At 43.1% G+C, this 27503-nt stretch overlaps 1 protein-coding gene across 1 annotated transcript in view; it reads right to left on the bottom strand.

Annotated features, from left to right (window-relative positions):
• The window catches only part of B3GALT5 (beta-1,3-galactosyltransferase 5), a 113366-nt gene that overhangs the window by 67837 nt on the left and 18026 nt on the right, over window positions 1-27503 (bottom strand). The window contains exon 3 of the mRNA XM_037984834.2: window positions 1172-1303. The gene's annotated coding sequence lies outside the window, so the exon portion shown is untranslated. The remainder of the gene's footprint in view (window positions 1-1171; window positions 1304-27503) is intronic.

Raw genomic sequence — 27503 nt, 5'->3', positions numbered from 1 at the left:
CTTGTACAATTGGGAAGGAAGCAGAAAGTAGAATTCTGAAATAACAGAACTGACTTTTTTTTTCAACCAGCACAGCACCATTTCATGTTAAGAAGCCTTCAGAATCATTTCCTACCCTCTCAAGGAACCCATTCTTTAGAGGCACACACCGTTCCCGTCAGAGAGACGATCTTCCTAGTGCTAAACGATTTTTTGATGCACTGAAAATTAAATTCACACTCAAAGACTTTTCTGCATTTGAGGAGATTTTCCTGTACCTTGAGCTCTGTCAAAAGAGGCATATTGAAGAGAGGGTAGTTCTGGGACCATTTGCAAGACAGCGCATTGATTGGAAGCCTATACAATCTGGAGTGGCGGCTTAATATGCTGATCGCCCTTTGAGGTGGGGCACAAGGAAAAATAAACTATCTCTCCTTCGGGAACACACAGTGGCATAAGAGACACCAACTTGGTGATAACTGACCATGCTAGGATTGGACCAAGGTGCAGAAGCAAACAGAACCTCCACAAAGCGTAAAGATGTCTTGTGCCTGCAATCCTAGCGCTTTCAGAGGCCAAGGCGGGAAGATTCCTTGATCTCAGGAGTTCGAGACTAGCCTGAACAACACAAGACCTTATATCTATTAAAAAATAAAAATAGTAAAATTAGCTGCACACCTAATTGGTGGCACACACCTGTGGTCCCAGCTACTCGGGAGGCTGAGATGAGATCACTTGAGCCCAGGAGATCACGGCTGCAGTCAGCTATGATCACGCCACTGCCCTCCAGCCTGGACAACTGAGCAAGACCCTGTCTCCAAAAAAAAAGTTAAAAAAAATTAAAATGTGATGGAGTGCAGAGGAAAGGTCAGTTGATTCTCACTAAGGGTTTCTATCTTAAGAGTTAGAAACTCCTTTTTCAAATGAAATGTGTGTGGACCTCCAATGTCTTAAACTAGGTCAGAGATGTTTTGTTGGGGATGGGGACTTCCAACCCACTAAACACCCCTGTCCTGCCGTAGCCCCAGAGGTACCACCCTGGGCTTTGCCCAGTGCTACTTCAACACCTCCAGATGGGAGGAGAGGGACCTTTCCTTCCAGTTCTAACCCCCACGTCGGTCAATGGGAGCCCTGTACAAAATGCTGAGGAAGCTAAAGAAAGTCAGAGTGCAGGCGGTTTCTTATGACTTACTGCGGGGGCTCTTTGTGTCTCCCCTCCTCCTGCCTGGTAGACTTCTCCTTGCTGGCTGGGTCCACGTGTGGATGCACGGGCACGGAGGATGGAAACCCAAGATCACTCAGTAACATGCTTCTTGTCGGCTTCCTGCAAAGGGGAGAAATCACGCATCAACCAGAAGCTTTTCAGTGAAAACTTGAGGACCTCCTACATTCATCCACCAGAACACTGCAGCTTTCAAAGTACTTTCTAGACACTCAATGTCATTCAAGCTTCTGATAATCCCACCGGGAGGGATGAGTGGGAGGTGTTATTATTTCACAGATGAAATTGAGGTTCGCTGGTGACTGAGCGCCTCTTGTCACCTCACTGTCCCATGTCCACAATGGAGATGCAGGAAAGGTGCTTTGAAATTTGCTCGGCACCTGGTAAGCCCTCAGTGCACGTCAGCGATGGTCATTCGGTAGTGACCCAAGAGCCCATCACTAGGAAGTGGGGGACTGGGAATCAGGACTCAGACCTCCAAATTCCCCCCAGGACCTCTCGCTCACTCTGCTATTCGAGTGTCCAGACCAGAAGCATTTTTGGATCTCCAGAATAAAGTAAAAAGTGCCAGCAATGCTTGGTGAATTAATAACACTGTGATGTTAAGGCTCTGTTTTCCAGGATTTATCATGATTGATTTTATTGAGTAAAGCCTGGGAAAAAGAATTAGATGTAAATTTAGAAAAACTCATTTAAGTATCTCTTTAGAGTAATATTATGTATTATTATTGTTTTGTTTTGGTTTTTTATTTTTGTTTTTTTTTTTTTGTTTTTTTTTTTTTTTTTTTGAGACAGAGTCTCGCTTTGTCGCCCAGGCTGGAGCGCAGTGGCACAATCTCAGCTCACTGCCAAGCTCTGCCTCTCGGGTTCACGCCATTATCCTGCCTCAGTCTCCCGAGTAGCTGGGACTACAGGCGCCTGCCACCATGCCCGGCTAATTTTTTTTTTTTTTTTTTTTTTTAGTAGAGACGGGGTTTCACCGTGTTAGCCAGGATAGTCTCGATCTCCTGACCTTGTGATCCACCTGCCTCGGCCTTCCAAAGTGCTGGGATTACAGGCATGAGCCACTGCACCTGGCCTTGTTGTTGTTATTATTATTAAAGCTCTGCGCCAATCATTATTCTAAATGTTTGACATTTCTTTCTGGCTACAATTTTGTGAGTTACATGCTGTTATTCTTCCATTTTACTGATGAGAAAACTGAGCCACAGAGGAACCAAATAATTGACCCAGGTAAAGCAATCTCCTGACAAACAGAAATAGCCTGAAGTTATAACATGTACATATTACTTTGTTAGTCCACCTAATTCCTCTCCCACTTTTTGGACTGACTTAGGACTTTGTTGGTTTTTGTTTTTGTTTTTGTTTTGAGACAGAGTCTCACTCCATCACCCAAGCTGGAGTGCAGTGGCACGATCTCAGCAGACTACAGCCTCCACCTCCTGGGCTCAAGCAATCCTCCCACCTCAGCCTCCCAAGTAGCTGGGATTACTGGTGTGTGCCACCACACCTGGCCAATTTTTGCCTGTTTTCTGTAGAAATGGGGTTTTGCCACATTGACCAGGCTGGTCTTGAACTCCTGGCCTCAAGTGATCTGCCCACCTTGGCCTCCCGAAGTGCTGGGATTACAGGCATGAGCCACCACACCCAGCCTCCTCTCCCCCTTTTTATCATTAACAGTATGAATCTAAAGTGAAGGGAGAGATTTAGGCCTACAGAGCTTCCCACTTTAGCTTGAAGTGAATGAGAAGCTGGCAGTATTTAGCATAGATGTATTTCAAAGAAGGAAATCCATAAAGCCATAATTAGCCCCTGAGCTGGAAGCCAGATGAAATTCCTTTAAAACAGAGATAAGAAACTAATTACCCTACTTTCATCTGAGGCAAAACACCAAGAAATGGGGTGAAGAGCAATAAGAGAAATTAATTAGAGGCAAAGTAAAAATGGAAAAGGGAGATCAATGCAAAAAGGAGTGAGATCCTCTCTTGAGGGCCAGGAAAAGCCTGCTGCCCATTTCCCAAATTTCCTCCTCTTTTACAGACTCAACAACATGACTTAGAAAGGCTTTCATGGTTTGTGTGTCCTAGGGTGGTCTTCACGGTAGTCTGTACCCTGGCTGTTCAAAACGCATTTAGGAAAAAAACGAAAACCACTAAGCGGAGTCCAGGATCTCATGTGTGCAACTTGGGGAGACCCTGTCTGCACAGTTTTATAATGCAGGCCTTCTCAGAGCCTTTACTGTGAGTTGAGAATTGATGTGCAACAGCAGCGCAGGGAACGCAGTATTTCCCAAGCATCTGAAAATGAAACCCATTCTTCAAAGATGATGTTGTAGGACTAGCATTTCAGGAGTTCTGCTTTGGGTAATGGTGTTCTAAAGTAAAATAAATCCAAGGGAAATAAATCAATAAACGTGTGATACATGCGTTATTTCTGCCACTACCTGACACTCATTCGACAACATGAAATTCAAGTCCATGAACACAGATGAGGGGAGCTTGTGGAGGCCTTGGAGCCTGAGAAGTGAAAGTCTTTGCATAAACTTGAGTTTTTGACATCTGTGGAACCAGACAACACTGTCGCCAAAGCCCGGGGGCAGAAAATAACTGCTATGCTAGGAAAGAACGATGAGTGTTTTCAGAAAAGCCAAGTGTTCTTGTCACGTTTTTTAGGCACTAGATCCCTCTCTCCCTGAACCAGGAGATCTCAACGCTTTGTGCTTTGCCACACTCCCCAGAAGCAGCTGGGGGAGGACTGAGTTCACCATATACCTTGTCTAAAGAAAAGCAAGAGGAAAGCGGGAAGCTCCAAATTTCCTTGCTGGGATGAGACCCAGCCGCTGGCCTGTGGACTAGCACAGGCTAATAGAAGGCACAAGCGTGGGAGCACCAGCCCAAGCCGCCGCTGGCCCCCACAGAAGGAGGCGTGGGCAGGCTTCTCCAGGCCACACTCCTCCTGTGCACCCCCTCCAAGCTGGGCACAGCTTGGGCCATGGCTCTGCCTCTCCCGGTGAAGTTCCCCGACGCTCACCAAGGCTCACAAGACTGACAAGGGCAGGGCAAGGGGTGAAAAGCAGAGAAGGCAGGCAGATGCCTCGAGGACCTTTCCACCAGCTTCCCCACGAACCTGCTGGACCTTCTATGACTGCCTTTCTGGGTGCGCGGTGTCACCGTCCACTCGACACTGCCGTCAGAAGCTGCGGGTCTCCCATCTCACTCCCTCACAAATCGCAGTCGCTTCTCCCTAAGCGTGTCTTCTGGGTCCAGCTTCTCCGTCCTCCCCAGCCCAGGCCTCACCATTTCTGGCAGGCGCTTGGTAGCCACCCTATGCCTGGTCTCCCTCCTGAGCTCCATGTTAGAAGAATCTGATCTATTTAAATCAAGTCCTTGCTTGAAAACCAGGACTGTGCCTGGCCAGAGCCATACACACTAGAAAGCTCATTCATAGTCTGGCCCTGAGCTGCCCACCCAGCCCTACTGCTGACTGGGTGCTGCACCGCCCCTCCCACCAGCCGTACTGACAGTCCACCGTTTGTGACACAGAACTCTGGCTTTATTTATTTTTGTCCTGTCCACTCTTCCCTTCCGCAGGTCCCTAGGAAACTCCTGTTCAGCCATCAAAACCCACATCCCATGCCCTCTTCTCTCTCTCCCCAGCTCCCAGTTAGTGGCTTCGTCCTCAGGCATGTCTGTCCCTCCTTTTGCAGCAGTACACAGCGCGCTGCACTGCGGGGGCTGCTGTCCTGTGGTCTGCATGCTACTCATCTCATCTGGGGAAGAGGACCCGGTGTCATTTCTTTTTATGTCCGCAAACTTCGCATGGTGTTACCATGCGAGTGTTAAGTTGCACACGAGTGGATGCTGAAGCAGTCCTGGCCTGCTTGCTCCTCCTCTAAGAGCTGACCTTCTGCATCATGCTTGGCTGAGGAGGGAGAAAAGAGGAAGCAGCAGCAGCTCTTCTTTTTGTTCTCTAGTTTCTGTCTCCCATCACTGAATACAACCAGCGTCAGCCATTCGGGCTAAAATAAGGAAGAGCTATGCTGAAACTAGAGTGATAGTTGCAGAAGGAGTAGCGCATTAGGCTGTGTGCTGAGACACAAGACAGGTCTGTCCCATGAGCAGGCAGTGTCTACGGCTGCAGCACTGCCAGGGACAGCAGCCTCCAGCCACAGTGAAGCTCCAAGAGTCAGGGTGGGGGTAGTTTGGGGTGGGGAGGGTTGCTCCATATTTGGGGGGTGGCATTTTTGTTTACTTTGCCACTTACTTTAAACCCTGGTCACAATGAAAGGACTCTGGGGAACGATGCTCTGAACTATTATTTCTTGCTTATCCACTGAATTACAATTAAAATTTCAACAATACATCCTCATTGACAGCCTCATGCAAACAAGTCACGATCCCTCATATTACCCAAGTTCTACCTGCAGAACTATAAACAGGACATGCTCATGTATTCCTATTGATGACTGACAAGAATTCCACTGTCAACCATAGAAGAACTCTCTTGTGTAAGAAAGTGCAGTGCCATGCAGTTAGTGAATAAATTTCTGGAATAAATTGAACCACTAGAGTTAAATCAATAAATTTAGAAAATCTGGGAAACCCAATAAATGGGAAGGTAGAACTTTGCAGTGGGCACAGGGGTCTGTCACAGTCAGAGAAGGTAAGGTAATTCACCCAGGCCTCGAAATAGGAACAGCAATGAACATTTTCCACATCAAAGATTTTAATCTTAGAAAAGGGATCATTAAAAAGGATACATCATTAATCTTATTTTATAGCATTAGAAAATGGCTTAAGTGTTTAATGCCTAGATCTTCCAATCTCTAAATGGAGCGCTATAAATTTTATGACATCTATTTTTTTAGTGATAATAATAGATGTTCTGAGATGTTCAGCTTCCCACTGGTTAAAAAAAAAAGGAAAGGAAAGGAAAGAAAAAGTTGCTATTCAATAATTTACTCAGCCCCATTCTTCCTTATAGAGTTCTACAGGACAAGCCATCATTTTCACAGTTTTCATGCCTGACCTGCCTCCTGAGCTCTTGCAAACTTTGGAACCAAGAATGCTTTTATCGACCATCCTCCAGAATCACCCTCAGGTTACCTGACCCCACCAAATCCAAAATGAGGGTAAAAATCTCTGCTGCAAACTCCTCCTGGCTTGCCATCTTGGCCAGTCATTCCACCAAGCCTATCGTGCCTTGCAGATAAAAGCTGTAAAACTGAAAGGAAAGTGGCAGTTGCAAACTGATTTCCTAATTGATCCTTTTGTTCAACCTGCGTCTACAGGGGAGTTACTGTGTCTGGCACAGTGGTGGACGCTGGGACACAAACAAAGGGTGCATCTTGGAGGTCCTTAAGGAAGAAGCATTCCCAGCCTGTAGAAGGCTCCCAGAAGAAGAAGGGGGAGAAGTGTGTGAATCGTGACTCTGAAGAGCACGAGGAAAGATGTCCCTGCAGCAGGGGGTCGCCTCCCAGCTTTCCCAGCCCAGCTGCCTCACCTCTGGCCAGCAAGGTCAACTGCACACAGAGATAACCATCGGGACAAGCAGCTGCAAACCTCAGCTTCTTTCCCTGTAGGCTCCAGGAGCTTCCAATTCATGTCTGTTGTCCACATGCTGAGGCTTCTATCCATCCCTTGACCCCTGCCGCACAGGAGACCCTTCCCGCCTCTTCTCTGGCACTGAGCCCCCAACTCTCCCATCCAGCTTCCAGCTCAGCCCGACATGTGTCTCTCTGTGTCTCTGTTTATCACTGGTGAATCTTCAGCCTTGGGGTTACCCTAGGCCAGCTCAAGGCCCTGCTGAGCCAGCCTGGCCCCCAACTTGCACGGTGGAGATGGGGACGTGGTCACAGAGATTAAAGTAGACAGGGGGGGTCAGGGAGGCCAGGGATGGGAGGGAACTTAAATAAGGCCACAGGTAAGTGGATTCATGTGCTTGGGCTGCCATAAGACCCACAGACTGGGCAGCTTAAGTAACAGGCATTTATCTGCCCACAGTTCTGGAGGCTGGAAGTCTGTGACCGAGGGGTCGGCAGAGTGGATTTCTTCTGAGGCCTCTGTTAAATGGTAAACTGAGGCACCATAAAAGTGTAGAGTTTATTTGTGAAAACACCGATCCAAACAGCTCCAAGCCGGAAGCGGTCGGGTACACTACTGAGCTAACACAGACTAAACCAGTTAGGCCTCGTAAGAGATGCAGATCTTGCTTGATTTCCCAACATAAGCAAAACTTAGCTTCAGCTATTTCTTGTAAATGCCTATATGCAAGAAAAAGGCTAAACCATTAGCAGCCCCTAATTAACCTGTAGTTATATAACTGGGACTTTTCAGCAGGAAAGACTAAATAAAACAGCTATACAATTGTAATCAATCAAATGTGTTCTTTGCTTTACTTCTGTGTGTACCCTAGGTTTGTCCTAAGAATTAAACGTCATTGCGAATGTGAAAAAAGCCTTTTGGAAACTATGTGTGTAAATATTATTGCAGTCACCTTATAAAAAGGAAGTTTGAGGAGAAGAAGGAAAGCGGCACTCTATCGTGCCCCAGGCAAATCATGGCTGAGGCAACCACCACCCTGCGATGAGCATTCCTGGTGCCCCACACCTTCCTGCAGATGGCAGATGGTCTATGCTGTGGGAGGAAGACTCCTGTGTGCATATACATGAGGCTGCCCTGACAGAGAGACCAGGCCAATCCTGCTTCCTGGTGATTGTGGCTTGTCTCTAGGAGGTCTTGGTTCAATTAACTTAGCCGATGTTTATGAGGCCCTGAACATGTGTAGCCTAGAAGGTCTATGGGAGAATGAAGGGCCCTGGGTCTGACTTAGGCATCCCTGTATACCTAGTACCTATGACACACCTGTGTGGCACAACATAGAATAAATAAATATTTGATTGACAGGCAGACTGTCAGGCACTGGGCTAGGGACAAGGATCAGACTGCAGCAAAAGGCGACCATCGCATAGAGGCTAACCACTCACCACACGCACTATGTTGAGATAGAAGCAAAACAAGCACAGAGAAGACGGTGATTCATTCTGCTCTGTCATTAAGGGCAGGGCAGTGCTGCTCAGGGTGGCTGTGGAAGCTGGGCCTTCCAGGACAGGTGAGATTTTAACTTAGTGGAGAGCTGAAGCACAGGTGTTCCCAGCAGCAGCACGCAAGAAAGCATGCAAATGAGGACATGTGCAGGGGCAATGTTTCCTGTGGCTTCTGGAATAAACTGCGACTAACATAGTTTACAATGATACAAGTGTATTATCTTACACTTCCCAAGGGAGGTCAGAAATCTCACAGGCTCTGCTGGCTTCTGTGCTTCGTCTCTCAAAGCCAAAACCAAGCTATCATCGGGGCTGAGTTCTGGGGGAGGATCCACATCCAGGCTCACTGGGGCTGCTGACAGAAGTCAGCTGCGTGAGGTTGTAGCATGAAGTCCTTGTTTCCTTGCTGGCTGCTGGACAGGGGTTGCCCTCAGCATCTGGAGGCCGCCTGCTCTCCCTGGCTCATGGCTTATGTTATCATGACAGTCAGCACCCGCAGAAGTCCCTCTTGCACTGTGACTCTCTCCCGCCTCTTCCACTCTCTACGGCTTGTCTGCCTCCCTCTTTCATCTTTAAGAGTGCATGTGAGTATATTGGACCCACCTGAATCAGCCAGGATAACCTCCCCATTCTAAGGTCTGTGACCTTAATTCTACCTGCAAAGTCCCTTTTGCCATGTAATGTGCCATATTCACAGGTGTTAGGGATCAGAGGGCAGGTATCCTGGGGAATCATTATTCTGACAGCTACACAGGGCCTTATATGGTCTGGCTTTGTGTCCCCACCCAAATCTCATCTTGAATTGTAATCCGAAGTGTAACTCACACGTGTTGGGGGAGGGACCCTGTGGGAGGTAATTAAATCATGGGGGCGGTTACCCTCATGCTGTTCTTGTGATAAGTGAGTTCTCACGAGATCTGAACGTTTACAAGGAGCTTTTCCAAAACTCTTTTGCTCAGGACTCTCCTTCCTGCAGCCAAGTGAAGAAGGACAAGTTTGCTTCCCCTTCCACAATGATTGTTAGTTTCTTGAGGCCTCCCCAGCCCTGTGGAACTTTGAGTCAATTAAACCTCTTTCCTTTATAAATTACCTAGCCTCGAGTATTTCTTCATAGCAGCATGAAAATGGATTAATACAGGGCCCATGTACTAGAAGACACAGGACATAGAGTAGAAAGTGATGTGGGAAGAGAAGGAGCTTGGGCCTTTAATGTGAAGGCCTTTTTTTTTTTTTTCAATTGAGACAGAGTCTTACTCTGCCACCCAGGCTGGAGTGCAGTGGTGAGATCTTGCCTCACCGCAACCTCTGTGTCCCAGGTTCAAGCAATTCTCATGCCTCGGCCTCCCAGATAGCTTGGACTACAGGCGTGCACCACCACACTAGCTAATTTTTGTATTTTTAGTAGAGACAGGGTTTCATCATGTTGGCCAGACTAGTCTTGAACTCCAAGCCTCAAGGGATTCTGCCACCTTAGCCTCCCGAAGTGCTGGGGTTACAGGTGTGAGCCACCACACCTGGCCACACAATGTGAAGATTTGTGAATGACTTTCTGAAGAATTAGAATGTGATCATGCAGCCACCGAGAAAACCCCAAAAGACTTAAAGCCAGGGCATGGCAGACTCTACATTTTACAAGAAAACACAAGTAAAGGATGGAGTCAATGTGTCTTTGGCCTGGTGTCACCTTCCACTGAGCAAAACTATTAGATCAGAGAAGGCAAGCTGACTCCCCCCCATCAGTGGTCCAAACGAGAGACTGTCTCAGCATCTTAGTCTGCATGGGCTGCCATAGCAAAATTCCACATGCTGGGTGACTTAAACAACAGGCATTTATTTTCTCACAGTTCTGAAGACTAAAGTCCAAGATCAAAGTGCTGGCAAATTTGGTTCCCAGCAAGGGCTCTCTTCCTGACTTTTAGACGGCCACCTTCTTGCTGAGTCTTCACATGGCCTTTTACACAGCAGAAAGAGATAGAGGTCTCTGATGCCTTTTCCTCTTCTTACAGGGACACCAATCCTATTAGATTAGAGTCTCATCTTTCTGATCTCATTTATCTTTTATTACCCCCTGATAAGCCCTACCTCCAAATACAGTCGCATTGGGGGTTAGGGATTCAACATAAGAATTTGGGACAGAGGGCACAAGTCAGTCCCTAACACTCAGGTTTCTCGATGGAGGATTCAGGAAGTATGAACAAGACTCATATTCTAACCCTTCATGCCTCAACAGTCTCTAGCCATGGTTGACATTAAAATACATCAGTGCACTGATGGAAAAGAGGGAAAAATCTTATTTCATTTCTTTAATGTTTACTTCTTGCCTTCCTTTTGCTCTAGCCGTATTTCTTTGGTGTGGCAATTTATGGCTATTGAATCTTAAAGGAAAAAAGAAAACACAATTTTTATTGAGAACTCATGTATGCTGAGTATACATTAGTCAGAAGAAAATCTTGGTAGGAAATTAGAGGAAAGAAAATCTTCCCACTTACAGCAGCACTTGCCAAGTCATTATCAAAATGAATGCTGTGCTTTATCTCGGCTGGCTCCAACCAGCTGCAGTATGAGCATCTGGGACCTGGGATGTCAGAACACATTGGACTTCACGGAAGACAATTTCCTGATCAACGAGCAGTGGGAATTATTTTGACGGACTGCATATAGACCCATGGAATAATTTCATCCTGTCTAGAAGACAAAAGTCAATGCTTAATTAGCATAATCACTGTGAACTTCCCCATTCTAGCAGTTAAAATCCCCAGAGTTTTCTGTTCAGCACACTAGTTGTATTATCCAAGGTCCTCCAGAGAAACAGAAACAATAGGATGTGAAGAGAATGAGAGAGACAGATTTTAAGGATTGAGTCACACTATTTTAGGGGCTGGCAAGTCCAAAATCTGCAGGGCTGGCCATCAAGAGTAGAGACCCAGGGAAGAGTTGCACTGAAAGGCAGTCTGGGCTGGGCATGGTGGCTCATGCCTGTAATTCCAGCACTTTGGAAGGTTAAGTTGGGAAGAACACTTTAGCTCAGGAGTTTGACACCAGCCTGGGCAACACAGCAAGACCCCATCTCTACCAAAAAAAAAATTAGCTGGACATGGTGGCACATGCCTGTAGTCCCAGCTACTCAGGGGGCTGAGGTTGGAGGATCACTTTAGCCCAGAAGGGTGAGGCTCCAGTGAGCCATGATCACACCACTGCACTCCAGCCTAGGTGATAGAGCAAGACCCTGTCTCAAAAAATAAATAAATAAATAAATAAATAAATAAATAAATAAATAAATAAAAGCAATCTGGCAGCAGAATTTCTTCTTGCTCAGGGGAGGTCAGTCTTTTTCTCTTAAGGCCTTCAGCTGATTGGAGGAGGCCCACCCACATTATGGATTCTGCTTAACTCAAAATCTGTTGACTTAAATGTTAATGACATCTAAAAAAATTCTTTATATTGTTGAAACAAAGAACAGGGCACCATGGCCTAGGCGAGTAGACACATAAAATTAATCATTACACCACTCAGTAAATTTCTTCACTGGCATATGTTCCTTTCCCTGTCAAAATAATAAAGATGACTTTGTATTATTTAGCACTGGCGGTCTTTGTTTTATTCTTGGATGGTCTGGTGAGTCCACTGACATTGTCCAGCCGGAACTTATAAAGCAGAAAAGCACAGCTCCTGGAGCCCTCAAGTGCTGAGGCTTGGTCTTCCACCTCTCCTGCAGCCTGGGTGCCTTGCAGAGGCAACTGAGCTCAGAGTGCTCCTGGACTTCTCACTGAAACTACAATTTGCTGCGTTGAAGCGAAGCTGTCCAAGTACCATAGCTCATGCCTTGTGTTGTAACTGATCAGTAGTCTCCTGTGAAACTTTATTTTTTTTCAATTTTGTATTTCCATTGGTTATTGGGGAACAGGTGGTGTTCGGTTACATGAGTACATTCTTCAGGGGTGATCTGTGAGATTTTGGTGCACCCATCACCCGAGCAGTATATACTATACCCACTCTAGAGTTTTGTCCTCTGAGGTTCCAGTCTCAGTTTCTTTTTGGTGTGTCTGTAATATGTCAGAAGATGAAAAATTGCCACATTTCCCAGGACTCAGGCTGTAGAGGGAAACGCTTCTATGTCCCTGATGTGCTCAGCCTAGGACAGCTGAGTTTGAAATGGTTAACGCCACCCCCACCACTCCTTAAGAAACTATTTCAATTCTGCAATGGCCATTATCTGCAAACTCTAGAATTATCTAGTTCAGACAGTTAACACTAAATAGAAGAAAATTAACACATCAGATTACAAAGTTTCCTGTAATAAATGCTTTATACAAACTTGTAAGCACTTAAATAAATTTTAAATAGAATAAATCCAAAAGGAAAAAAATGAACTCCTAATGCTTCAAATGTTTTGGTTCTTTTAAGCAAAACATTCTTATTGAGACTGCAGTTCTGAAAGCAAAAAGAAAGGTTTAGCTAGAGTTGATTTAATAGCCTTGGCTAATCATATTTGGCTCATAAGAAGGGACACAGCTGAATCACCACTGTTAACAGTTTAAAGAGAGAGAGTTACACACTCATATCCATATAGACAGAAATTTCTCAAACAATTAAACAATGTTTAATCAAAATGAATCATTCAAAATTAGACCATTTTGAGGCCAGATATGGTGGCTTACACCTGTGATCCCAGAACTTTGGGAGGCCAAGGAGGAAGGATCACTTGAGGCCACAAGTTCAAGGCCAGATTGGGCAATATAGTGAGATCTTGTCTCTGCAAAAAGTTAGCCAGGCAAGGTGCATGTGCCTGTAGTCCCAGTTACACGGGATGCTGAGACAGGAGGATCCATAGAGCACAGGAGTGCAAGGCTGCAGTGAGGAATGATCACACCACTGTACTCCAGCCTAGGCAATACAGTAAGACTCTGTCTCAAAAAAAAAAAATAAACCATTTTCATAATCTGCCTTCTCTTTGGTTTAATAATAGTATAAAAACAATAGTAGTATAATATTCTAATTTATGTACATTTACTTTATTTACTTCCTCATAGAAAGCTTAGTTAATCTGAACTTCTTAAATTTCCTGTATTAATTTCCCCTGGTCTTAAACTAACATTGCTTTTATACATTTTTAGATTACAAAAATGTGTTCAACTAAATTGAATTTGGGCCAGGTATGGCGACTCATGACTGTAATCCTAACACTTTGGGAGGCCAAGGCAGGAGGATCACTTGAGCCCAGGAGTTTGAGACTAGCCTAGGCAATATAGTAAGACCCCATCTCTACAGGCGAAAAAAATTTTTTAAAAGCCTAAGAGTGGAGGATGAATCTCTATATGGTTTCCCCTTTCAATTTTTCTCTTTTTCTCTTTTGACCATGTCCCAAGGTGTGGCTGTAGTGTGGAACAATCTGGAAACAATATTGACAGCTTTGTCTTTCTGGCAGGGAGGAGAAACTGGAGAAAGAGACTTCTGTGTTCCAAAGAGTGATTTTTTCTTTCTCCTTTCTCTTACTGCTTTACCCTAAATAGAGCTCCATTTGCATGGAACTGTATGGCAGCAATGGCAGCAGCTAGAACTCTGATAGAAATTTATTTTTCAGGAGAGAAGAATAGACAAGGGGCCTCTTGGGAGCTGGGAATGTATAGATAATTCTGACGTTGAAAACTGAACTGACCTTGAAACTAGAGCCAGAGAAGGTGAGAAAGAACTTGTGGTCTGAATGTAACCAGGTTGACTGAGTGCTTAAATAACAATGATAAGAATAAAAAAAAAAAAAATCAACATTCTTCAGAAGATTTTAATGTGACCCAGAGTCATATTATAACATAATATTCAAGCTATCCAGGATACAATGTATATCTACTCAATATACAAAGAACCAGAAAAATGTAGCCAATTCTCAAGGGAAAACACAATCAACAGATGCCAACCCTGAGATTACCCAAATGTTGGAATTATCAGACAAATACATTAAGGCAGCTATTATAATTTTACTCCATAAAGTAAAGGTAAACACTACTGAAATGAGTAGAAAGTTAGACATTATCAGCAAATAGAACGTTTAGGACTGAAAAATACCCTCATCTGAAATTGAAAGAGAAATTACTGGATGGGCTCAATAGCAGACAGTGACGAGAAAAATGGGGTTTTTCATCAGATTCTTGTTGTCCACAGCTAAAGCATAGTTCCATGACTAGGACCACCCACAGGTCAAAGATAAAAGGTGAAAGAGGGCAGGCGCGGTGGCTCATGCCTGTAATCCCAGCACTTTGGGAAGCCAAGGCAGGCGGATCACGAGGTCAGGAGTTCAAGACCAGGCTGACCAATATGCTGAAACCCCCATCTCTACTAAAAACACAAAAATTAGCTGGGCATGGTGGCAGGTGCCTGTAATCCCACCTACTGAGTAGGCTGAGGCAGAAGAATCGCTTGAACCCGGGAGGCGGAGGTTGCAGTGAGCCGAGCGTGCCACTGCACTCCAGCCTGGGGGACAGAGTGAGACTCTGTTTCAAAAAAAAAAAAAAAAGGTGAAAAGAAGAAAGACAATAGACAGCTTACCTCATATGGGTCACTTCTTCGGGCTTTGATTCCTCTCCTGAATTTGCCTTTTATTTTTACTTTTCAGAGTCATCAGGTAATTGCTTTTTTTTTCTTTTTCTTTGTAGTTGACATGTAGTAATTGTACATATTTATAGGATATAGAGTGATATTTTGATACATGTATGCAATGTGTAATGATCAAATCAGGATAATTTACATATCAATCACCTCAAACATTTATCATGTATTTGTGTTGTGAACATTTAAAACCCTCGCTTCTAGCTTTTTGGACAAAACTTACTGTTAACCATGTTCATCCTACAGTGCTGCAGAAAACTAGAACTTATTCTTCCCACGTAGCTGTAACTTTATATCATTAGCCAGCCTCTCCCTATCATCCCTTCCCTCCTACCCTTCTTATCCTCTAATAACTAAAATTCTACTCTCTGCTTTTATGAGCTCAATTTTTTCTAGTTCCCACAAATGAGTGAGAACATGCAAAGTTTGTCTTTCTGTGCCTGGCTTATTTCACTTCATATAATGACCTCCAGTTCCATCCATGTTGCTGCAAATGATGTGATTTCATTCTTTTTAGTTGAGGAATACTGTGTGTGTGTATATGTATATATACACACTATATATATTTATATATATACCATATACCATATATATACACCAAATTTCCTTTATCCATTCTTCCACTGGTGGAGCCTTAGGTTGATTTCATATCTTTGCTATTGTAAAGAGTATTGCAATAAATGGAAGTGCAGGTATCCCTTTGATATACTGATACCTTTTCCTTTGGGTAAATATCCGGTAGTAGGATTGCTGGATCATACGGCCGTTCTGTTTCTAGTGTTTTGGGATATCTTTATACTGTTTTCCATAGTGACTATACTAATTTGCATCCCACCAGTAGTATATGAGTTCCCTTTTCTCCTGACCTTTACCAGCATCTATTATTTTTTGTCTTTTTGATGACAGCTATTCTAACTGGGGTGAGATGATAGCTCATTATGATTTTTATTTGCATTTCCCTAATGATTGCTAATGTTGAGCATGTTTTTGTATCTTGTTGGCATTTCTACATCTTCTTTTGAGACATGCTTATTCAGATCTTTTGCCCATTCTTTAATCAGATTATTTGTTTTTCTGCTGTTGAGTTGTTTGAGTTTCTTGTATATTCTGGAAATTAGTTCCTTGCCAGATGAATAGTTTACAAGTATTTTCCCCCATTCAACAGGTCATCTTGTCACTCTGTTGATTGTTTTCTTTGCTGTGCAGAAGCTTTTTGGTTTGATATAGTCCCATTTGTCTATTTTTGGTTTTGTTGCCTGTGCTTTTGAAGTCTTACCCATAAAATCATTACCTATGCTAATGTCCTGAAGTATTTCTGCTGTTTTCTTCTAGTAGTTTTATCATTTCTGGTTTTATGTTTAAATCTTTAATCTATTTTGAGTTGGTTTTTTATATGGTGAGAGATAGGGGTCTAGTTTCATTCTTTTTCATATGGCTATTCAGCTTTCCCAGCACCATTTATTGAAGAATACGTCCTTTCCCCAACGTATGTTCTTGATGTCTTTGTCAAAAATCAGTTGGCTATAGACACGTGGATTTATTTCTGGGTCCTCTATTCTGTTCCATTGGTCAATGTGTCTGTTTTTATACCAATACCATGCTGTTTTTATTACTACTGCTTTGTAGTATATTATGAAGTCAGGTAGTGTGATGCCTCCAGCTTTATTCCTTTGGCTCAATGTTACTTTAGCTATTTGGGGTCTTCTGTGGTCCCAGACAAATTTTACGGTTTTTTTTCTATTTCTGTGAAGAATGTCCTTAGTATATTGACAGTGATTGAATTGAATCTGTAGATTGCTTTGGGTAGCATCAGGTATTTGCTTTCTGTGTTTGCCTGGAGTTTTTAGTTGTAATCTGTGGTAAAAATAAGCTATACTGGGCTTCATTCACATTGGCCAGCACCAGAAGTAGGTGTCTTAGGTTATATTAGATGAGGCAATATAGATTCATCTTTAGAAAGAATTATAATTCTTAATTATTATTATGTTAACTTTCATCATGCTCATTTTTAAATGTGTATTTTCACTCCTGCTAATGTGGATACCAATATAACAACTATTTCTTATTCTGTAACCGATCTATCCTGAGTAATCATTTTAATATTGTTTTGCCCAAATTTAGTCTCCAAATTTAGAATCATAAACTAAGACGTCTTTTACACCTAAAATGTCTTTGGGGTTTCCTGAGTAGCTACTAATACACGTGAATATTGGCTACTTCACTGTATAAAAGGGAAAATAACAACAATAATTGAGTTTGTTTGGCATTCTCCAGATTTTGATTAGGCAAAACTATCTTGAGCGCTCTTCTGCTTATCAAACTCAGGATATAAGAATATCCTGGATGAGCGCGGTGGCTCACGCCTGTAATCTCAGCACTTTGGGAGGCCAAGGTGGGTGGATCACAAGGTCAAGAGATCAAGACTATCCTGGCCAACATGGTGAAACCCCATCTCTACTAAAAATACAAAACATTAGCTGGGAGTGGTGGCGCGTGTCTGTAGTCCCAGGTACTCAGGAGGCTGAAGCAGGAGAATGGCTTGACCCTGGGAAGCAGAGGTTGCGGTGAGCCAAGATCTCGCCATTGTACTCCAGCCTGGTGACAGAGTAAGACTCCGTCTCCAAAAAAAAGAAAAAGAAAGAAAATCCTAACTAATTAAAAAGGAAATTTAATCTTCCTAGCTTAATTATTTAGAAGCAATATATTGTTAACATAGCTATGTCTTTGTGAATACACACTTTTCAGGTTAAGAAGGATACGTATGTTCATGCACAAAAACTGGTATGTTAATAATCTACCAATTCGTTTGTTGTAAGAGATATTTTGTTCTACATTTAAGTATCCTTCTTTTTTGAGGATAATTATAATTCACTTTATGTTTTAAAATAGAGCACTGGAGGTCTGTCAATGCTCTTTCTATAATAAGTTCCTACTCCAAAGTGATTATTTATGATATTCCTATATATTTGCATATATTATACCTTAAAGGAGGATATTTCCTTTATTCTAACACTATTTATTATTACAATAACTCTAAAGAGTAATATGGTTTACATTTAATTTACTTACCATTGGTTAGTCACGAGGCTTCTATTTCTTACTGACTATTCTAATCCCATGATAAACTGAAACCAAGATGATAGTGCCAACCTGAAAATGTGATAATTTGCCTTCCCAAAAGGAGGGATTGGAAAAGAGGTGAATTTCCATTTATAGCATCATTTGAATTATCAAAACTGCTTGTCGTTTCCTGACCGCAAACAACTAGTCTTCTTCTGACAGAATGGGTACATTTATGGACTCATCCCATCCTGTCTAGAGGGCAGTTTTTAAGGCTTAACTATCGTAATCACCATGAACTCCTCATTTCTAGCAGTTAAAAAACCCTGACGTTTCCCACTAGCAAATATAGTCATGCGTCGCTTACCAAAGGGGGTACATTCTGAGAAACGCGTCCTTAGGCAATTTCATCATTGTGTGAACATCATAAGTGACATAGCCTACTGCATAGGGTACTACACACCTGGAGTAGATGGTACAGCCTATTGCTATTGAGAGGTGAAGCTGGCTGAGCTTCTGGATGGGGTAGGGGACTTGGAGAACTTTTCTGTCTAGCTACAGGATTGTAAATACACCAATCAGCACTCTGTATCTAGCCAAAGGTTTGTAAACACACCAATCAGCACTCTGTCAAAACAGACCAATCAGCATTCTGTAAAATGGACCAATCAGCACTCTGTAAGATGGACCAATCAGCTCTCTGTAAAATGGACCAATCAACAGGATATGGGTGGGGCCAAATAAGGGAATAAAAGCAGGCCACGCAGGCCAACGCTGGCAACCCGCTGGGGTCCCATTCCCGAGTGTGGAAGATTTGTTCTTTCACTCTTTGCAATAAATCTTGTTGCTGCTCATTCTTTGGGTGTGCACTATTTTTAAGAGCTGTAACTAACACCGCAAAGGTCCAAAGCTTCACTGCTGAAGTCAGGGAGACCACCGACCCACTGGGAGGAAGAAACAACTCTGGACACGCCACCTTTAAGAGCTGTAACACTCACTGTGAAGGTCTGTGGCTTCACTCTTGAAGTCAAGTGAGACCACACACCCACCGGAAGGAAAAAACTCCCTACACGTCTGAACATCTGAAGGAACAAATTCTGGACACACCATCTTTAAGAACCGTAACACTCACCGCTAGAGTCCACGGCTTCATTCTTGAAGTCAGCAAGACCAAGAACCCACCAGAAGGAGCCAATTCCGAACACACTACAGGCTACCCGATGACACAATCTGACTACACAGCTGGGCCATAAACATGTGCAGCGTGTTACACTAGTGAATACTGTAGGCAGTTGTAATGCAATGGTATTTATCTAAACGTGTCATCACTCACAAAAGGCACATACAAATATGATATTATAATTTGATGGGTCCACCATTGTACGTACATTCTGTCATTGACAGAAATGTTATGTGACACATGATGGTAACTTTTGTAATTATTTGTTCTCTGACATGTACATTTTCCCATTTAACTGTTAACAAAAGTAGTAAAATACGGAAAATATTATGTTCATTGGAACTTGAGAGAGGTTTTGTTTTTTTTACCCAAGAATAAGCAGTGGTTAAGACAAAACCAAGATGTAAACCCAGGCTTGTCTGATTGCTGCGCTCATGCTCTTGTCTACTGTATTAATGTATTAGTGTCCTGTGGCTGTGGTAACAAATGACCACAAACTCAGTGGCTTAAAACAACACAAATTTATTATCTTATAGTTCTGGAGGGCAGAAGTCTCTCATGATCTCATGGGGCTAAAATCAAGACAGCAGCTGGGCTACCTTTCTTTTTGGACGCATTAGGGGAGAATTCATTTTCTTGCTGTTTCTGATTTCTGGAGACCACCCTCATGCCTTGGTTTTTGACCCTTTCCTCCATCTTCAAAGCCAGCAACAGCAAGTTGAGTCCACCCTACACTGTCATCCTTCAGGTCCTTCTGCCTCCCTCCTCCACTTTTAAGAACCCTCATGATTCTAATTGGCCTACCTGGGTAATCCAAGGTAACGTCCCTAATTTCACGTTAGTTGATTACCAAACCTAATTTCATCTGCAGTTTCAATCTGCCTTTCCATGTGACTGAACATAGTCACAGGTTCCAGGGATGAAGACGTGGACCTCTTTGCAGGGCCCTTATTTTGCTAGCACACCTATGTGATAGATCATCTCATTTCAGAACACCTTTAGCTGCTCTGTGATTAGTTAGAAAGTTACCTACAGATGGAGAATTTGCCATTTCTTTGAAGTTTGGCTTTACTAAGTGACCATATCAAAGGTTACCACCTGCGTTGCCAATGTCTTATAATAAATGACAAAACAAGAGTAGACAGGGCATCCTGACTGCTCTCTACAAGCCCCTCGGCAGGACGGCCTCGTATCTACCCACACACATTTCTCATAGACTTAACTCACAATATCCCCATTTCCAGGAACTCCCACATGTTAGTGGTGTAGGGATCTGTTCACTGCTCTTAGCCTAGACCTTGCCCCACTGGCCAGGACAGTAAGTGGCCAGCAGGGGCAGTAGCATCAAATACCTCTGCCACCTCCCACCAAGAGGTAGGTAACTGTCCCTAGCCCACCTACCCACCTTGCATTTATGTTGTCATTTAAAAATCACCAGAAAAAAAAAGGAACAGCTTATTGCTAAGTCGTCTTTCAAAATCAACTCCGTGTTAAAGAAAGCACAGACACTCAGTGAGGCAGGACACAGAGGCAGCAGGCAGCAGCTAGGCCTGGACTGGCAAAACAGGCCAAGTAGAGCCTATTTCTGCTCAGATTGCCTTGCTCCCTGGACAGTCTTCAAGTCTAAAGATGACATGGCTCTGTTCTGACTCAAATCCATTCATCCAACCTGCTTCCCTAGGACACGGGCCTTCAGGCCGCACTTAGCTGAGCCTGCTGTCCTTCCAGATCCCCCAAGTGCGAGTTCCAAAGTCTGTACCCTCACCAATGTCCCCACAGCTATGGCCCTGACAAGGCAAGAAACCAGCCTGAGCTGTCCTTCCCCTCAGCAATGTCTGAGAATCCTACCTGCTTGGTCCCAGGACTGACTTAATCCATGGCAGTGCTCGGCCAGACACACCATAGGTCAAACGCCTCAAGGGAAAAAAAAAAAAAAAAGTTACAGCAAAGCAAACTGCACCACTCCCTTGATAAAATGCAGGAAGTATTGCACCGTATCAATTTAGAGAACATGTAGATTTGTCAAGGACAGAGAGGAGATAATAAAAGTGAATACTAGTAAAGTGGAAGGAGCTCTCCACAATGAATCTAAAGATAAGGGGCTTCTGTTTACAAGCTCATAACCTTGGGCGAGCCTCTCCGACAGCCTTGGACCGAAAGGTTGTGTGCGGGTTCACTGAGAAACAGGCCTGACACACAGTGGCCCTCAACAAGTGATGGCTGAATGAATGCGTGCAGGGTAGGCTGAAATCCAGAGCGGAAGAAGGGAAGCCGTACGTAGAGATTTATTTGAATCCTACCTAATCGGTAACTAAAATCTTAAGATCAGTCACGGTATATAGGGTTGAACCAAAAAGGGCAGTGTATTAGTCCCTTCTCATGTTGCTATAAAGAAATCCTGAGCCTGGGTAATTTATAAAGAAAAGAGGTTTAAATGGCTCAAGAAAAGAGGTTTCATTGGCTCACAGCTCCCTGTCCGTACAGGAAGCTTGACAGGCTTCTGGGGAGGCCTCAGGAAACTTTCGGTCATGGCAGAAGGAGAGTGAGAAGCAGGCGCACGTTTTACATGAACAGAGCAGGTGGAAGAGAGAGAAGGGAGAGCGACTGCACACTTTTAAATAACCAGACCTTACAATAACTCACTCATTGTCACAACCAAGGGCGATGGCACTAAACCATTCATAAGAAAACTGTTAACCACCCAATAGGTTCACCTTGCCCGCTGCCTAGACAAGAGCCAATTTATCAAGACAGGGGAATTGCAGTGGCAAAGAGTAATTCACTCAGAGCCAGCTGTGTGGGAGTCCAGAGTTTTATTATTACTTAAATCTGTCTTCCCGAGCGTTGGGGGATCAGAGTTTTTAAAGACAATTTGGCAGGTAGGGGCTTGGGAAGTGGGGAGTGCTGATTGGTCAGGCTGGAGATGGACTCATAGCGGGCTGAAGTTAGGTTTTCTGAATGTCTTCTGTTCCTGGATGTGATGGCAGAACTGGTTGGGCCAGATTACTGGTCTGGGTGGTGTCAGCTGACCCATCAAGTGCAGGGTCTGCAAAATATCCTCCAGCATTGAGCTTAGGTTTCACAATAGTGATGAGATCCCCAGGAGCAATTTGGTGAGGTGCAAACTCTTGGAGCCAGAGGCTGCATAACCCTTAAATTATAATTTCTAATCTTGTAGCTAATTTGTTAGTCCTGCAAAGGCAGACTGGTTCCCAGGCAAAAAGGGAAAGCGCTGTTATCAATTTTGTTTTAGAGTCAAATGACGAAATGAATTCCGTCCCAAAGTTAGTTTGGCCTATACCCAGGAATGAACAAGGACAGCTTAAGGGTTAGAAGCAAGGTAGAGTCAGTTAGGTCTGATCCCTTTCACTGTCATGATTTCCTCAGTTATAATTTTGCAAAGGCAATTTCAAAACACCCCCATGTTCCAGTCACCTCCCACCAGGACCCATCTCCAACGCTGGGGATTACAACGGAACATGAGATTGGGGTGGGGACACAAATCCAAGCCACATCAGATAGAGGATTTGTCATCTTTTAGGAAGGCAGCGGAAGTGGAGACGTGCCCTTCTGACAGTGGAGTCACAGCCATGCGGAAAGCACCCCAACGGTGCAAATGCACTGGGGTTTTTGTGGGTCTTGGGTGAAAAGCCAAGTTCAGGGATTCCCATGTATTTAGTAAAAAGACTGCTTGCTTTTTTCTTTTTCTTTACCTAAAAAAAGAGGTCCTGGATCCCTTCACATAATAACATCTGCTGCCTGAGAAGATAAACACTGACAAAAGGCCACCTAGATTTTAAATGCATTTGCACCTTCTATTTCACAAGGATCTTTCCACATCTTTGCACAGAGATTCTTTATCCAGGATACTCCCACGGTTGAGGGCACACTGGGATTCCAGAGCCCCTTTTCAGAGCTCTCTGCTCCTCAGGGGTTTGGAAATTCTAGTAAAGTGGAGAAATATCCTGGACTCTGAGTCAGACAGTTGACTTTGAAGTTATGTTCTGACTCACAAAAGCTCTATGATTGTGAGCAGGTTATGTAAACTCTGAGCCTTAATTTCTTTATCTGTAAACAGGGAATAATACTAATTCCCTTACAGGTTTACTGTGAAGATTGACTCCAATAACAGATGCAAAGCACCAGGCACAGAATAGGTGCTCAATGAAAGTTAGCGTCCTTCCTCTCAACATGAAGGTCACATGTAAATTCACACCCAAAAATAAAAACCCAGGAAAAGAAAATCAATACAACTCTGAAAACTTATATCAAAATAAGTATCAGATAAATCAACTTTCCTCTATTCCTATTTTTCCCTAGATTTGTTTGGAAATTATTTTCCCTTTCTATCTGTTGGGGCAACTAAGTTCCTCTTCAAAGACTCAACTTTCTGGTTGTAAGTTGTAGAAGTTGTAAATCAATCCTAGCCCCCTTCTTCTTCAAATGCAAATCACGCGTTTCCCCTTTTTGGAAAAAGTTTAAGTCTTAGCCAGTCGAGATTAGCTTAGATTGTGCGGTCCAACTCCAGCCAATAGGAGAAGGACACAGAAACAGGAACTGCATTAGGATTAAAAACTCCTTTCCTCCTTTGTTCAGTGTGCTTTTGCAATTGTAACAGGCGCAAGCAGCACCCTTCTGCAGAAGTAAAGTTACCTTGCTGAGAAATGTTCTAAGTGCGGGTTTCTTTTGCCTACACTGAGCACTTGTTTCCTACATATCCCTTTGCTAGTAACCTTTAAAATTAGACTAGGCATATGTGACTTACAAAGTCCAAAGTTAGTCCAATCTCTCTCATCCTCCTGTGCAATGCAAAAACATCACAATGTGGACTTCAGTCACCCTTCCCCAGGTCACATGGCATTGTCCTGTATTGCATCTTACCTCATTTATAGCCCAAAACTAGTCTTCATTATTTTTATTTTATATAATCTGTGCTTTTGTTTTTTAGTAGTCTTTTTCATTGAAAGTTTACTACTTTCCATTTATGTTGCATTCCCTCTTCAATGATTGCTACCTGGCTCTAGAATTCTAGATTGATAGTAATTTCTGTCAAATATTTGAAAATGCTCTTGTTTGGCATAATAGTTATTAAACACAGGCTCCATCCTCAGAATCCCTGGGATCCCATCCTGACTTTGCCAGTTAGGAACTATCTGACCTTAGCAAATGACTCAGTCTCTCTGCTTCAGTTTCCTCATTGGAAACATAAGAATAATATCAGCTCACATCTTATAGGGTTACTGCAAAAATTAAATGAGATAATAAATGTAAAACACTTAGAACACAACAATTCCCTAAATAAGGCTGGCTATTATTTTTATTATTATTTTACTGTGTTCTGACTTTTATTGCTTCTGTTGGGAAGTCTGATGGTGTCCAACGTCCTGTGTCTCTTGCATTTAACCTGACTTTGCTCCTGGTTACTTTTAGGTAGGACCTTTGTTTCCGGGGTTTTGTGGTTTCATTGCTATGTGTCTAGATATTGATTTCTTATTTTTTTTTTTTTTTAATTTATGCTGCTTAGGTCTCATTGTGCTTCCTGAATCTAAGGTTTCATTTCCTTCATGGAAATTAGAAAATGCTCAGCCATTATTTCTTTGAATATTGCCTCTATTTCTTCTATTATCTCTCTCTAGAAATTCTATTACACAAGTGTTGGGATCTCTCATTCTATCTTCCATTCTACTGACCTTGCCTTTATATTCTCTCCCTCTCTCTTCTTCTAGACAATTTCTTCATGTCTGATTTTTATTTCATTTATTTGGCTCTTTGCCCCATTTAGGTTTTAATTTCAATAGCTTTCTTCGTTTATAGAAGTTCTATTTGATTCCTTTGCAATTCTTCTGGTCTTTTTGTGTCTTTTTTCTTTTTTCGTTCTTTCTAATGTCCTTAATTATTTTAAAATAAGTATTTCATAGTGTGTAACAAGTATTCTTTCACCTGAGGATCTTGAAGGTCCTGTGCTGTGCTGACGTGCCTGCTGACATTCCTGCATGTCGAGTTGATTCTGTCATTTCTAATTGTGAGCTCATCTCAGTGGAGCTCTCTCTGTAATTATGGATAAAATAACTAGATCATGGTCTAATTTAACAGCATGGCCCCACAAAGCTGTTTGTTTCTGCTAGATACCCAGGGAAATTATCAGCCTAGACCACCTTGGTTTGTTGCTCAGTTGGACGGGTTGGTGGCTATCAGACTCTGCAGGTAGAGCAAATGCAAGCCCCACCCCTACCTGAGGGCAGATGAACAGATTCCTTTTTTTCCACCCAAAGTCTGAGCCACAGCAAACATGCTTCCTTGTCACCTGCCCTGGTGAGGAGATGATTCTTCTAATCTGCCCTTTTATAGAAGATGCAACAGTCTGTAGGTCCTGACCTCATATAAATGTTCTCAGTTCCAGGTTTCTACCATAAGTTGGCCCAACACGATGCTCCTTTCCCAGCATGGGTGTTAAAATCTAAACCCCTTGGTTAGGAAGATGAGCAAATCTCCCAAGGCAGTAGCAGCATCATTCCTCTCTGACTGCTCTGCTTCTTAGGTTCTGCTCTGTTGTGGCCTAAAGGTGTCCCTCACTTTCTTGCAAGTGGAACCTTGCATTTAGAAGAATCTTGGTTGTATTTTATCCATTATTTCTAGTTGTTTTGTTTTGTTTTCTATGACAAAACTATTGTTTTGCTATTAAAAAACAACAGTTTTGGGGTATGTGGATTACGTCATTGATAAAAATAGAAGTCCTAATCTGTGTATTTTTAAAGTTTTTAAAATTTAACATTAAATTCAAAAGAATACCAAAGAACTCTTTAGAACCCTAAGCTACTTTTTTAAACCATAGAGTTTGAATATCTTTAATACAATGACATTATTCTTATTATGACGTCTAAGCTAATCATGGAAGAAAGGGAATATTCAGATTTAAATTTCCTCTTTCTGAAGCTCAAGGAAAGCTCAAAAACCTTCCTGAGTCAGCATCCTTTTCTCAAAAGCTTAACTGCCTGCACTAACACCTTACCGAGGCCAGTGAGTAAGAGAGGAAATACGCCCATGTGTTTCCCTTCTAGGACTGCCGACCTGCCAAACTGTTATTCCCTTCCATTTGTGGGCTAATTAAGCAGCATGATTTCATTCTATTAAATATAACAATGCTAAATTTATAATATATATATGTGTGTGTGTGTGTGTATTCAGAATACTGGATAACACTTCATACACTGCCAATTTTCCAATGCCTAAATTCACACTTAAAATCGATTTTTCCTATTTCTTTTTTTCCAGTTCACTCTTTGCTAGGAACATAGGAATACATTTATTTCTAAGTCAAATTTTTCCCTCATCAGGCCTTAGGATTCTCCTTCTTCTATTTTGACCCTCTTTAAATCTGGACTTCGTTGAAATCATTCTATCAGAATGTGAGCTCCCAGAGGGCAGGGACTTGTCTTCCTCAGCCCTAGAACCTTTGCCATATAGTTTGTGCTCAGCAAATATATGTTGAATAAATGAAAGAACCTTCCCAGCACTTTGGGAGGCCGAGACGGGTGGATCACGAGGTCAGGAGATCGAGACCATCCTGGCTAACACGGTGAAACCCCGTCTCTACTAAAAAATACAAAAAACTAGCTGGGCGAAGTGGCAGGCGCCTGTAGTCCCAGCTACTCGGGAGGCTGAGGCAGGAGAATGGCGTGAACCCGGGAGGCGGAGCTTGCAGTGAGCTGAGATCCGGCCACTGCACTCCAGCCTGGGCGACAGAGCATGACTCCGTCTCAAAAAAAAAAAAAAAAAAAAAAAAAAGAACCTTTGAGCCTTTCCAAACTAACTTCCCTCCCAAAGCTGGAATTCTTTTTGATAGAATCCCCACAACCCAAATTTTGCCTAAATATTTCTAATGACACAGAGCTTTCCACAGCAGGAGGAAGCCTGTTTCACTCATGGCTACCCCTGGTTATTTGCTTGGTTTGGGTTTTTTTACTTGAATCACTCTACACCTACACCTGTTCTACGTGGGTCCCAGTTTATTCTTCCCTGGTAATGTTCCACTATGGTGTGAATGTTTAGGTCCCTCCCCCAAAGTTCATGTGTTGAAATCCTAACTGCCAGTGTGATGGTATTAGGAGGTGGGACCATTGGGAGGTCATTAGGGTCATGGGGAGGGAGCTCTCATGAATGAGATTAGTGTCCTTATTAAAGAGGTCCCAGAAAGCTGCCTTGCTCCTTCCACAATGTGAGGACACAGGGGAGAAGGTGCCCTTTATGAACAGGAAGCAGGCCTACACCAGACACCGAGTCTGCTGGCGCCTTGATCTTGGATTTCTCAGCCTGTAGAACTGTGAGAAATAAATGTCTGTTGTGTACAAGCCATCCCGGTTATGGTATTCTGTTCTTGTTATAGCAGCCCAAATGGACTATGACATGCTCCCCGGGAT

This window comes from Chlorocebus sabaeus, chromosome 2 (genome assembly GCF_047675955.1).
Source record: "Chlorocebus sabaeus isolate Y175 chromosome 2, mChlSab1.0.hap1, whole genome shotgun sequence".
NCBI classification, from domain to species: Eukaryota; Metazoa; Chordata; class Mammalia; order Primates; family Cercopithecidae; genus Chlorocebus; species Chlorocebus sabaeus.
Note: the sequence above shows the minus strand (reverse complement) of the source record. Positions and strands in the feature narration are given on the sequence as shown.